The sequence below is a fragment of the Lepidochelys olivacea genome, assembly GCF_965140295.1.
Source record: "Lepidochelys olivacea isolate rLepOli2 genome assembly, chromosome: 2".
NCBI classification, from domain to species: domain Eukaryota; kingdom Metazoa; phylum Chordata; order Testudines; family Cheloniidae; genus Lepidochelys; species Lepidochelys olivacea.
Window position 1 is genome coordinate 210,461,319 of NC_140412.1, and position 13,055 is coordinate 210,474,373.

General features: G+C 42.5%; 1 protein-coding gene across 1 annotated transcript in view; it reads left to right on the forward strand.

The window, feature by feature from the left end:
* The window catches only part of IGF2BP3 (insulin like growth factor 2 mRNA binding protein 3), a 168,619-nt gene that overhangs the window by 131,381 nt on the left and 24,183 nt on the right, over positions 1–13,055 (forward strand). The gene's annotated exons all lie outside the window — the stretch shown is intronic.

A 13,055-nucleotide genomic window follows, 5' to 3' on the forward strand; every position in this document is an offset into this window, starting at 1 on the left:
AAGTAAAAGCACTGCATACGTAAACTGCCCTGCACCAAGTGAACGAGCTGCTAAGGTTCTCCTGGAAGGACCTCCTGTCGAGAAGCCATCTGGCACCCTTTCCAGCCAAGGTCAGGGAGCCCAATGCTTTGTCACAGTTCCTTTTTAAAAAGGGAAAGTAGCTTGTTGTGAAATAAGTACAAATGTTTACTTCTTTATGTTTTATTTGCACCCCTACATTTTGAGTTACATGAGATCAGAGTGGATTTGATTTAAATCATGATTTAAATCACTAGTCAGGAAGACTCGATTTAATCATGGATTTCTACATAAAAGTGCATTCTTGTTGGTTGTTGTAACCTTAACACACATTCTTCACAACTCAGAGATAGATGTAGGTTTCATTTTTAGAAGGTACACACTATACATTTTTAAAGTGATTTATTTTGAAAACTTTTCAGATTAGTTTTACAGCTATATCAGAAAATGAATGATTGTTTGGTTATTTTATTTACCAAAGGTAATTGAAGCAGATAGTTATGAAGTCACTGGGAGGTGAACTACCTCCAATTCAACAGGTTAATCATTAATATTTGCAAAAAGAACCAGGAGTACTTGTAGCATCTGAGGAGGCGATCACCACCAGACAGATATTTAAATTGTTTTATTTAACTAAAACAATAATGTTATGTATTCTGGATTTTTCTCTTCAATAGCAAACATATAATATTTTAACAAAACAAGCATATGAATTTTTGAATTTAGTTAAACATTCAAGTTTTTTAAAATCAGGTTTGTTAAAATTGTTTTTAACTAAAATAGTTAAATCAAATATTTTTTAAAAACAAAAGTCAACGAGGTCAACATGAGACACTTAAAATATTGGCTTCTGCAGCTAACTCAGTCGTCTTCACCTTCGTTTTCCTGTTTGTTCGTAATGTGCAAAAGAAAAACAAGCTTTCCTGCTTTTTCAGGTCCCAGACGATTTCTCAATTTGGAATGAATTAATCCAAATTAAGAAAATATTCTTGCTATACCGGCAGAAGAAGCTACTGCTATTAAAAGTGAGATTATCACTTCAACAGTCTCTGTATCTGAGTGCTTAAGTGAATTCCACCAGTTGACTGGTGTGTCTTTCTTTAAAACATCAGCAGCAACCATATATTTCTTGAATGGTTCACCCTTAGCTCTGAAGTTTAGTATAGTTGGCATTATGGAGGGATGATTGCTGGATGTCCATGTCATAGCCAACTCCTCTTCTTCAGCAGTTAAGGTTTGACCCTGGTACTGAGTATTGAGAAGAAAATGAGCTGGAGATAGTGCTTGACTCATTTGCTTTTTTAATTCTTGTAATTTAACTCTGTCATTGCATATTTCTCTTTTTAAGATCTCACTTGGTTCCTTCCCAGTTTCAACAGCATCAGCAATAAAACAGCAATTTCCCTGCATTTTGTTCGAGGCTACAGAAATAGGCTTCAGGGTACTCAGCATGTGTTCAGTGTTTCTCTTCAGCCCAATGTTGTGAACTTTGACTGTGACAGTGCCATCTATTTTTTCACAATTTTGTTCACAAACTGTCATCAGATTAGGCCAGTTCTTGATATAGTGCTCAAAACAGTCCACTATTGGGTTCCATCACACGTCTTGTGGGAGAGTTAGCTTGGTTCCTCCCACTTTTTTCAGAGCAGCTGCTGCAAAGTGGTTGTTATGGAAGTATTTTGCAATTTCAACATTAGTCTTTATTTCTGTAACACTGAAGTCTTTGGCTAGGAGGTGCATCAAATGAGCACTGCAGCTGTGTTGTTAGCTTGGCGCTCTGTTCACTCTCTCCTAAATTTCTTCTTATCTTGGATACATTTTGCAGCATTGTCTGTAACCAAGCTGTGTACTAGACAGTTGAATTTATTCCCCAGTTTGTTATAGCTTTTACTGCTACTTCTCGTAAGTATTCTGCTGTGTGTGCATTTCCTGATATATCAATTCTTTCTGTCAGGAAGACATTCCCTTCTCCTGTTGTCACACAAGCACATACAACAGGATCATTGTGGACATTGCCCCACCCATCAAGACTCAGTTTAACAGTTTCACCCTCTAGACCTTTTGCACACTGCTGAATTTCTCTTTCATACACTTTTCCGTTTCATACAATTTGCCTGTGACATCTATTCTGTTGGGTTGACTGTATCCTAGTCCTAATGACTGAACCATGTTAATGAATTGTGGAAAGGAGAGTTTGTTGCATAAACAATATTTTCATACAAAAGAGGTATTTTTTGTAATTTGCTGGTTCTTATCACAAACTCATCTATGGTTGTTTCTGGATGATGGAGATTTTTTTTTCTTTTTGCTACAGGTGATAACACTGTGGCTATGTGACATACATGATGTGACTGAAACACTATCATTGGCAGATAACTCTGAAACTATAGAAAATGATGGTGATCTTGAAGGTATATAGTCTTCAGAATCCTGTGTGTTGTGGATGGATTCTCCTAAACAAAATAAGTCAATGCAGTTATTTAATTATTATTACCACACTGCTCATTTAGTATTACTCATTGCGTTCCCTGACACTCGGTACTACTTTAAAGGTGAAATTGTAAAAGGAAGATCTGCCTATTTCCGCTATTTATTTTTTATTACAACTGCATCTAAAATGACAGTTCCGTAGAGTAACAACTATATTTTTTGCTCAAACATGAGAATTCAAGAATAGTCCCGAAGGACGACAGGCAGTCCTTAAGAAAGAAGTATGAAATAAAAAAGTTGACCAACCTGAAAATCCTGCATGTTCAGAAATGTTCCTTTCATCATCTTCAACACAGCTTCCTCCTGAGAAGGAACACTTCTCACGATCTTGTTTCATTTGGGCAACCAGGCCTTGCATTTCTTAGTTGCACTGTTTGCATTTTGCACGCATGCCTGTCTTACCCACAGGCAAAGGAACTTCATTAAAATATTTCCAAACTGGGTCTCTCTTACGGCCTGCTGCCATTATAGGTTTTCCCTTCTAGTGAGAGAATGGTATGGTAGATCTCAAATCAATGAAGGCTACACTCAAAAAGACCTCAGGACTTCTGGAATATGCTGCTCAAACAGTTTCACTTTTGTTTCTACTGCCTGTCCCTCCCTTCTCATGTTTATCTCTAGACTTCGCCTCGTCCAGATCTGTTCTGCCCCCAGCAATGTTTTCTATTCATTGAACTTTTTGAAACTTTGCACTTTTAGAGAGAGGTAAGGGATTGACTCTGTGTACACAAATTTGCAGAGGGACAGTCGGGTTGAGGTCTGTTATTTCTCAACTCTATCTATTTTTTTATTTTATTTAAAACATTTTTTCTGTTAACAAGCATGTTATCTCTGGAGAGAGAGCACTGAGTCCCTTTGGGTAGATAGAAACATTAAAGTAAACAATCTATACAGAAGCCCCTGGAGCCCCATAAGATTAGGTCCCTAATCCATGAACTATTGGAACTCATTTACAAAACTTTTCTTAAACATTACATGAATATATCATCTCATACTACAGAATTAGAATGTATAATCCCTATTCCATGATGAGACATTATAGCTCAAAGATAATCTTTATTAAAACTATATTTGGATAGGTTTTTTCCTCAAAAAGCATTTTATCAAAAAAAATCCGATTTAAATAAAAAATCTGATTGTTTTAATTTAAAAAAATCATTGATTTTTATCCATCCTGCATGAGATCAATTCAAAATGATGCATACAAACCCCTAGTTGTTGGGTTTTTTTTTTTAAAAAAAAAGGCCATCTCCTGTACTGGGCTTGAAGGCCTTCTCATCTCCGTGTGCCCTCATTCGTGAGTCAGGCTGCTAGGTTGTGCCTCCTTTCACTTGTGCACCCCTCCTACAGAATGGGAGACTTGGAGAGAGCTTTTTGTAGCCATGTTACTTTTCTGCAGAAGAGGTGGTGAGCAAGAGAGATTCCCCCCTCTACTTTCTCATCATAGGAAAAGAGCTCTGAGGTGTCAAGCTGGAAAGGGTCTCCTGTCTCACATCTGTGCATGTGAGGAAATGCTTGCTGCACTGCTTCTCTTGGAGGAAAGATACTTTTTAAAATGAAAAATTGCTTCATGAAGGATCTAGAAAATAGCCTGAAGTATTGCGCTTGGGTGAGGGGGAAGGAAAGTAAACTGTTTCTAATCCTCCTGCAACTTCCATGTCAAGTCTGTCTTGGAGTTTGACCTTTTGAGAGATAGAGATTAGTTCCTGCAATTCTGTGTTTTAAAACAGCGTCTCTAACATGTGCAGGGTTGTGTGTGGTTGGTAGACCAATTCATTTAATTAACTGTAATTCTTCTGAGTTGCATTATACCCTAATCATTTTGGGTAGCTTAGTAAACAGCAGGTAGTGTTGTTGTGGGGAGTCGTTCTACAGCCAAAAGGAAGCAGGGCTTCATATGCAGTTGTGGGGAGGATATGTATTTCTCTGACCTTGTTCAGCTGTCAGTTGGGCATCTATGGAGTGGAGACCATACTTTATTAACACCAGAAAGAGCCAGAGCCAACAAGCAGTCTTGGTGGATTTGTGTGAGGTTGAAAAATTGCCTTTAGTGATGATTCCAAATGATTAAAACTGTGGATTTTCCGAGGCTGTAAGTTCAGTGTCTAGATTTCCGCAACATCTTTTTTTCTTTCTAAGTTCGCTCATGCTGCTATTGACACCTTACAACATGTACGAAAAATTTTCTCCACCCTGCTGCATCCTGCTCCACCCTGTCTGATCAGTCTACCTCGTGGAGCCAAATGGATGGCTCTCACGGCAATGCAAAACTCTCATCCCTGCCATGCTTTTGACTCCTTCCTTGCTGAATTGGCATTGCTCCTGGTGAATCAATGACAAGAAATACTGTTTCCAGAAAAGCTCAGACAGTAGGGGAGAAGGACTAGCAGCCAGTGGAATGGACAACAGTGAAATTGGCACCATGAACAACAGAGAGCTGGCAAGTTAGCAGCTTGTTTTTTCACTGTCTTGGAGCCTCTGGAGCTATTCTTGGTAGCTGCTTTGAACAATTTTAAGGCTGTTGCAATGCTTCTCGGCATCACTGACTAAACATAGATCCCAACCATTTTTAAACAAAAATAATTACTCCTTCCTCAATGCAACTTTGAACCAGTTTGCTCAAAGTTGTGTTTGAGGTTCTCTTACTCTGGATCAAGAAATGGAATTTTTTAGGTTTAATTGGCTCTAATAAGTTTCTTCCCTTTCATAAAGTTTAATTGGAATAAAATATATTTTCCTGAAGGTCCCCTAAATCCTGAGCCACTCTGTAACTGCCAGCTTCAGCATCCTCTAACCCAGGGGTCTCAAACTCCCGGCCTGCGGGCCATCTGTGGCCCGCGAACCTCCCCAATGTGGCCCGCAGGGCTCCAGCAGTTTTGGGGCCGGGTCTCTCCCTTGTCCCCACCTGCTGCCCCCGGGAACCCTCTCCTCTCCTGCCTGGTGATTTACAAAGGCCTGGGGCCCCGGCAGCGCAGTTGGGCTGAGTGGTGTCTGCCTGCTCGCTCCATGTGTCTGCTGGCCCCTCCCTGCGACCCCGGGGCTGGGCGGAGCCATGCCTCTGCATGCTGCCCCCACCCTGAGCACCCCTGCGGCCAATGGGAAGCTGTGGGGGCAATGCCTGGGGGCAGCAGCATGCGGAGGCCCCCCCAGCTGACCCGCCTTGGAGCCCCAGGTAAACGCCACACCCCCCGCTCCCTCCCAGAGCCTTCACCCCCTCCCCACACACCCCCTCCCAGAGCCTGCACTCTTTCCCACACACACTCCCAGTCTCCAAACTCCTCCCAGAGCCTGCACCTCCTTCTCCTTCCCACACACCCCCTCCCTCCCCAAACTCCCTCCCAGAGCCTGCAATCCCACACCCTCCGCCTGCACCCAGCACCCAAACTCCATCCTAGAGCCTGCACCCCCGACCCCCTCTCCCACCCAATCTCCCTCCCAGAGCCTGCACCCCAGTTCCCTACCCCAGACCTCCTTCCCCCACCCAAACTCCCTCCCAGAGTTTGGGGGGGGCAGCATTTTGGGGGGTGGGTTCTGGGCCGCATGAGTGACATTATTGGCCCTCTGGGAGGATTTGAAGAGTGGCACTGGCCCTCAAGTAATTGAGTTTGAGACCCCTGCTCTAAACTAAGGAGTAGACGGGACTTACTCCCTGGAGCCCATGAACGCCATTTTTTAAGTTGACCAGTGATTGTCTCTACTGTGCACTCAGTCCCTGTTGGCTTGCAGCCAGAAACCAGGAACAGAACCGTGAGCATATCCCACTTGGTGCAGATACTGCCACAGTACTTCTGAGCTGGCCCTAACTTTCTAAGGAAACATTTTTGCTATTTTAAAATTTGGTGGGACAATTGATCTTTGGGGATGTTTGCTCAGATTGATCAGAACTTGGTTCTTTGCTCACCAGTTCCTTAGAAACAGCAGAGTTATTACAGACCAGAATTTGTGGATACTCAGATCCTATAAACGAAGGACTTCATGGGCAACTTGCCAAGAGCACAAGGGACACATTCAGCTTGCTTGTACACAACCACACATTTTAAATACAAAGAAATTGTGTCTAGAATAATAGGCATTTCTGTTGTGGCCGTCAACACAGTATTTAAGCACTAAATACAACTTCATGAACTTATTGAATTTGTTGATAATAGACCTGGTTCAACCCTAGGGTGACCAGATATCCCGATTTTATAGGGACAGTCCCGATTTTTGGGTCTCTTTCTGCTATAGGCTCCTATTACCCCCTAAACCCCCATTTCGATTTTTCACACTTGCTGTGTGGTCACCCTATTCATCCCACTCCATGACTCACTGTTACCTTGATGATTCCCCTGTCACCTCATCTGTCCAAAATCAAAGAATGACAGGTGGTTCTTTGTCTTCATTGCTGAATGTTAGCTTTTGTGAAAACATGAGATTTGTCATTTTCTGAAAACAGGCTTGTTTCTGTTTGGGATGCCCTATTTTAAGATTGTCAGAATACTTAAGAAACTAGCTGAAGCAATCTCAGAACTACTATCAGTTGTCTTTGAGAACTCATGGAGGGCAGGTGAGGTCCCAGAGAACTAGAGAAGGCCAAACACAATACCTATCTTTAAAAAGGGAAACAAAGAGGACCCGGGTAGTTATAGACCAGTTAGGCTAACTTAGATACCTGGAAAGATACTGGAACAAAATTTTAAACAATCAGTTTATAGGCATCTAGAGGATAAGAATGGTAAATAATAGCCAATATAGATTTGTCAAGATAGATCATGCAAAACCAACCTATTGTCATCTAGACCACATTGCCCTAAGTTTGCTTATGAGAATGTCAAAAGCTTTACTGAAAATCAAAATAGATCACAATTACTGTTTCCCCTCTATCTACTAGGCCAGTAACAATGCCACAGGAGGACAAGGCTACATGGGAGACCTTGCAGCGATGCAGCTGTGCCACTGTAATGTCTATAGTGTAGACAAAGACTTGGCCTGAAATCAACAAGATGAAGTTCAGTAAAGACAAATGCAAATTGCTACACTTAAGAAGGAAAAATCAAATGCACAACTATAAAATGGGGATTAACTAGCTAGGCAGTGGTACTACTGAAAAGAATCTGGAGGGTATAGTGGATCACATATTGAATATGAACCAACTATGTGATACAGTTGCAAATAAAGCAAATATCATTCTGGGTATTAACAGGAGCTTTGTATGTAAGACACAAGGCAGTTGTTCCTCTCTATTCAGCATTGGTGAGGCCTCAGCTGGAGTATTGTATCCTGTTCTGGATGCCACACTCTAGGAAATATGCAGAGAGAGTCCAGAGAAGAGCAACAAAAATGATAAAAGGTTTAAAACAGGGGTTCTCAACATTTTTCTTTCTGAGGCCCCCCTAAAAACTCCATGGCCCATATGTGCCACAACAACTGTTTTGTGCATATAAAAGCCAGGGCCGGCGTTAGGGGGTAGCAAACAGGGCACTTGCCCACGGCTCCACACCACAGGGCACCCCGCAAAGCTAAGTTGCTCAGGCTTCTGCTTCAGCCCCGGGTGGCAGGGCCCAGGGCTTAGGCTTTCTGCCATGGGCCCCAGCAAGTCTAACACTGGTCCTGATTGGAGGATCCCCTGAAATCTGCCCGTGCCCGCGATCCCTGGTTGAGAACCACTGGTTTAGAAAACCTGACCTATGCATGTCTAATATTCAGAAAAGAAGACTGAGAGGGGACTTCAGGGCTCCTCTCAAGAGGATAATGATCGGTCATTCTCCATGTCCACTGAAGATAGGGCAAGAAGTAATCTGCAGCAAGGAAGATTTAGGGTTAGATGTTAGGAAAAATTGTCCAACTTGAAGAGTGGTTAAGTACAGGGATAGGTTATCAAAGGAGGTGTGGAATTCCCATCATTGGAGCTTAAGAACAGGTTAGACAAACAGCTATCAGGGATGGTCTAGGTTTATTCAGCCCTGCCTCAGCATGGGGGGCCTACCTCTACATTTCTATGATTGTGTGACTATTCCTCCTCTGCTTCTGAGAATTACAACTCTGGGCTCTATTAGCAGCATTCCTGATGGGCACAAGTCTATTGGTGGTTTGCAGCAATAGAGGATGCTTCTTAAGATAATCAGGCTCTTGTCCATTAATGGCTTTAAAGCTTAGGGCCAATATCTGGAGTCAAACTGAGGCAGTGGAGTGAGTAGAACACTGGTGTGATTTGCCCTTTTTCTTAAAACTGCTGTATAGTATTTGAGTAGGTCTCAATGTGTCCTTCAGTGCCAGGCGTTAAGTTACAATAGTCTGACCTGGAGGTGAATTGTGTGCTCATTGGCTGGATGGATTGCAATAACCTGGCCAACTAGATTGTGGAAAAAGGCTTCTCTAATCTTGGTGTGTTCCGTGTGTGGCCAGAACCCAAGGGTCATCCAATAAAACACGCAGACTCTGTACCACCTTAGTGATTGGAGAGTAGCTTATCTCAATGGAGGGCAAAGTTCATATCCCAAATAACTCCTTGAGTGTTTCCCTGCTCCTAAAAGCATTACTTCTATATTACATGGGTTAAGAGTGAGCCAGGTGTTTTCATCCATGTGGTGGTCTCAGACATGGAATATGTGGGTCAGTGTGGTGGGAGGTGTTGCCTTTATAGGCATTGAAGTCTCAAAGGACATCTCATCTAGGAGACTCCAGTGCCATGCTGGAATGTAGTTCAACTTCACTCCAGTAGGAATACTACCAAGCTTTGGGGAGGTATGAGTGCTACTAAGAATCCTATTCTTCCCCCGTCTCCTGGACTCTCCTATCGGGTAGGGATGGACACTAAGATTTTGTCTCCAGGGTGGGGGCTTCTCTGCAGTTGAAGTTAGTGGTGAACAGCATTCTTACTTTAATTTTTTTCTTGGCGGCATTCAGCATTGAAATCAGCTTTATGCCTTCAGTTATTACCCTGAAATTACAGAATACTAGCAGATGATTTTAGAATTGGAGGATGAATCATAAATTAGTTATATATAAACTAGAAATCTGGGGAACAGCTGACTTGGGTTCTAGCTTGTTAGTCTCCATTGGCTGCATCACTTTATCTAGTATAGTAAGTGGTGACCTAGGAGGTATTTACAAGGAGGTTATAAAACTCAGTGTATGGCACACTGGGCCTGTATAGCAAAATCTTAAATAAGCTTTTCTTAATGAGCCTCTTGTTTCCAATGAAGGCTTTAATATTAAATATTGGTATGGGGGTGGGGTGGAATAAACTCAGACTTTTTTGACCAATGTCAAAAGCTTATTTTGTATTAATGCATTGATTCTTCCTGGAATGTCTTCCAGGATGCTTGGCTTAATGTTAGTTTCCCCTTGCTGCAAACTTTTATTACTAAATAAATAAAAGCATTTACTATAGCTGTAGGCCAGTGTAATTCTTCAAAGCACATTGAAAAAGTGTGGTTTAAATTTTGGTTTTGGGTCTGGTAGGGATTGAATAAAACAGTTCATCAGTTTCTGATGAAGTTTAGAGCATTCTGAAGACCAAGTGAGTCACTTTATGCTGAAAAATATAAATCTGCTTTGCCTTAGTGGAGGTGATTGTGATGGGGGGGGGGGGAGGGGAAATGCAGAGAAGAGCTTTTTAATATAGTGCCTATTGCACACAGATTCTGTTCCATTAAGTGGATTTGCTCTGTACATTTTTAAAAAATAGTATGCTAGGTTGGAGCCAAACACATTGGCTGAGACTGTTTCAGGCAGTCTTAAAATAGTTTTGAACTATTTCCCTCACAACTGAAAACTGACCCTCGCTGAGAGTGAGTAACGTGACCTGGTGATTTTGAAATAGTTGCCTCCTCCTAAGGTAACTGTGCTGCAGCACATGTAGGGTAAATAAACCATATAGTGGAGGTACGTAACAGAGGTAGAATGCAGAGAAGGTCCAATTCCTTACCCATGGCAATATGGCAAAATTCCATATACTTCAGTGTTTGCAGGATTGGGTCTTAAAAGAGATATAAATTATAACCTGAATGTTGTAATAGACTGCACCAGTATTGGGAGGAGATATGAGCCCATGAGAAGTTGGTAAATAAAAATTCTTCACACCAATATCTCTGGGAGGTTTCGCAACAAGGTTGTGAGTAACACTGAAATGCTGAAGCTAGTAAGAGGAACAGAAATGGCAAAAAACACTTCATGCTTCCTAATCAAAGATGGGTGGCTGCTGGTGCTCTACGTGTGACTGAGGGAGTTGTGTGACAGTTGAACCTCAGCTCAGTAACCTCAGCAGCAAATAGTTGATGCAGCACATTTGGAAGAGGAGGGAGGAAATGAAACTGCATTTCATATATATACAAATCTGACAAAATCCCAAATCAGAACCATGTCCTGCCTCCTTATATTTGCAGGGATTCTGACCAGTCCTTGTGGCTTTTGTTTTTTTCCCCCTTCTCTAGTCTCACAATATGTTCTCCAGTTTCTGTCTTGCCTGGTTCCTAGTTATACACTTCCTAGAGCCTTCTCACTTTTGAGGTCTTCCTGGGGGCGGTTCACTACTACCCCTACTAGATTTTTGGGGGATATAGTGACTACCCCTCTTCCCATCCATATTTCTGTGGAGGTGGGGAATTGGTAGACCAGTCTTCTTCAGCTATCCCTCGATGTGAGGATAATCTCTGCCAAGGGGGTTCATTGGTGAGTTTTTAAGTGGCTGGGGAGTCCAATTCTTGCCCTGCAGATTTTCCCACCAAAGTGATAGGTGTAATCTTGGAGGAGACATAGTTGTTGGCTGGAGTATTGTACCCTTTCTTTCCTCCTTTGTCGCTTCTCTGTCTCATGAGCACATCTGTTCTCCTCAAAGTGATCTGTGGCTTGGGGTATGGCATGGCCTAGACAACAAGAATTGCATTTAGGGACTAACAACAAGAATTTTTGTTATAAATTGGGGACGTATCAGAGGAGAAGGAGGACCTGGGTATATTGGTTGATCACAGGATGACTATGAGCTGTTAGTGTGATGCAGCTGTGAAAAAGGCTAATGCAGTCCTGGGTTGCATCAGACGAGGCATTTCCAGTGGAGACAGGGAAGTATTAGTACCATAATATAAGGCACTGGTGAGACCTCATCTGGAATACTGTGTGCAATTTCTGATCTCCCAAGTTCAAGAAAGATAAACTCAAACTGAAGTAGGTGCAGAGAAGGGCTCCTAGGATGATCCGAGGAATAGAAAACCTACCTTATGAGAGGAGACTCAAAGAGCTTGGCTTGTTTGCTTAACCAAAAGAGGGCTGATGGGAGATATAATTGCTCTTTAGAAATACATCAAAGGGATAAATACCAGCGAGGGAGAGGAGCTATTTAGGTTAAGCTCCAGTGTGGACAGAAGACAAATGGATATTAACTGGCCATCAACAAGTTTAGGCTTGAAATTAGATGAAGATTTCTAACAATCAGAGGAGTGAAGTTCTGGAACAGCCTTCCAAGGGGAAGCAGTAGGGGCAAAAAAAACCTAATTAGCTTCAAGTCAACCTGATTAGTTTATAGAGGGGATGGTATGATGAGACTGCCTACAATGGCACGTAACCGATCTGTGACTGCTAGCAGCAGTTATTTCTAATGGCTGGGGATGGGACACTAGATGGCTCTGAGAAAAGGAGTACTTGTGGCACCTTAGAGACTAACAAATTCAGTTACTACAGAGAATTCTTTCCAAGGTGTCTGGCTGATGGGTCTTGCTCACATGCTGAGAGTCTCTCTGATTGCCATATTTGGGGCTGGGAAGGAATTTTCCCTTGGTTCAGATTGGCAGAGACCTTGAGGGTTTTCCGCCTTCCTCTGTAGCATGGGGCATGGGTCACTTGCCGGTTTAAACTAATGCAAATAGTAATTTGTACTATTCTTCTCTGTAATTTGAAGCAATTGTCCAGTCTAAGTGAGCTCAGAACTGAGTCAGGTTTTTTTTGTTTTCATTGTTATACATCACACTGTAACTATATCTGTACGTAACAGTGAAATATGGGCAGATGGCTGAAGACAGGTAGTGTTAAGGAGGAGACACAAAGTATCAGTGATGAGAAGGGTAGGGGTACGCGGGCAGCTGGTATAGCTGGAAGGCGGTACGCAATAAGAAAAGTTTGGGAACCTCTGGACTAGATGATCATGATGGTCCCTTCTGACCTTAGTCTATGAGTCTGAGACACAAGCAGCCTACCAGGGCCCAGAAACCTTTCCATCTGTGCAGCTATTCGTGGGTCCTGAAGTTCAGCCGTGGCTCCAGCATTTAGAGCAGCTCCTTGCTGCCTACCCGAAAGATGCTTGGATGGAGAAGGTCCTTCCTTGGTAGCTATATCTCCTGGAGGTCTGGTGTGGAAGAGTAGCTAATTAGTTCCTGCTGAAGAGCTTGGGAGCCCTGTGGAGCGATGACTTCCCAGTACGTGTACATGTGCACGCTGTGCAATGATCTTTCTGTGATTAGAAGTGCTGTAGTCTTGCCTAAAAACACATCATCTTTGTGGCCTTGAGAATCTTTGTACTAAAGCTGGGAACGGCTCCCTCTTTGAAAGGTGAGCTGGAAAGGAAATTATTGAAC